At 37.9% G+C, this 427-nt stretch overlaps 1 pseudogene; it reads left to right on the plus strand.

The window, feature by feature from the left end:
* LOC107691993 (adenosine deaminase domain-containing protein 2-like) overlaps positions 1-427 on the plus strand; it is an 8,261-nt pseudogene that overhangs the window by 5,129 nt on the left and 2,705 nt on the right.

A 427-nucleotide genomic window follows, 5' to 3' on the forward strand; every position in this document is an offset into this window, starting at 1 on the left:
CTGTTAAATTTAAATATAGCGCGGGAATTGAAGATCAGATTTATATCCGTTTTGCGACGACACATTTATGTGGCCAAGTGTAAATGAAAACGTTTTAACAAATCAGATAGATATCCGATCAGCGAAAACGCATGAAATTACCAGGTGTAAACAGGCCCTAATTGACTAATCATATTAGCAGCACCTGTGAAAGTGTGAATGAGTAGTAGTCAGGTGAAATCACTATCATACTAATTAGATTGTAAGAACAGACAGATTGCTATAAAAGGAGGGAAGAAGCACTTCCAATCATTGTGTTCTTGTTAGCAATGGTTACTTCCAAAGAAACACGTGCAGCCATCATCGCTTTGCATCAAACTGGCCTCACATGCAAGGAAATTGCTACAAAGAATATTGCACCTGAAAGAACCATTTACCGGATCATCAA

This window comes from Sinocyclocheilus anshuiensis, unplaced genomic scaffold (assembly GCF_001515605.1).
Source record: "Sinocyclocheilus anshuiensis isolate Anshui unplaced genomic scaffold, SAMN03320099.WGS_v1.1 scaffold426, whole genome shotgun sequence".
NCBI lineage: Eukaryota > Metazoa > Chordata > Actinopteri > Cypriniformes > Cyprinidae > Sinocyclocheilus > Sinocyclocheilus anshuiensis.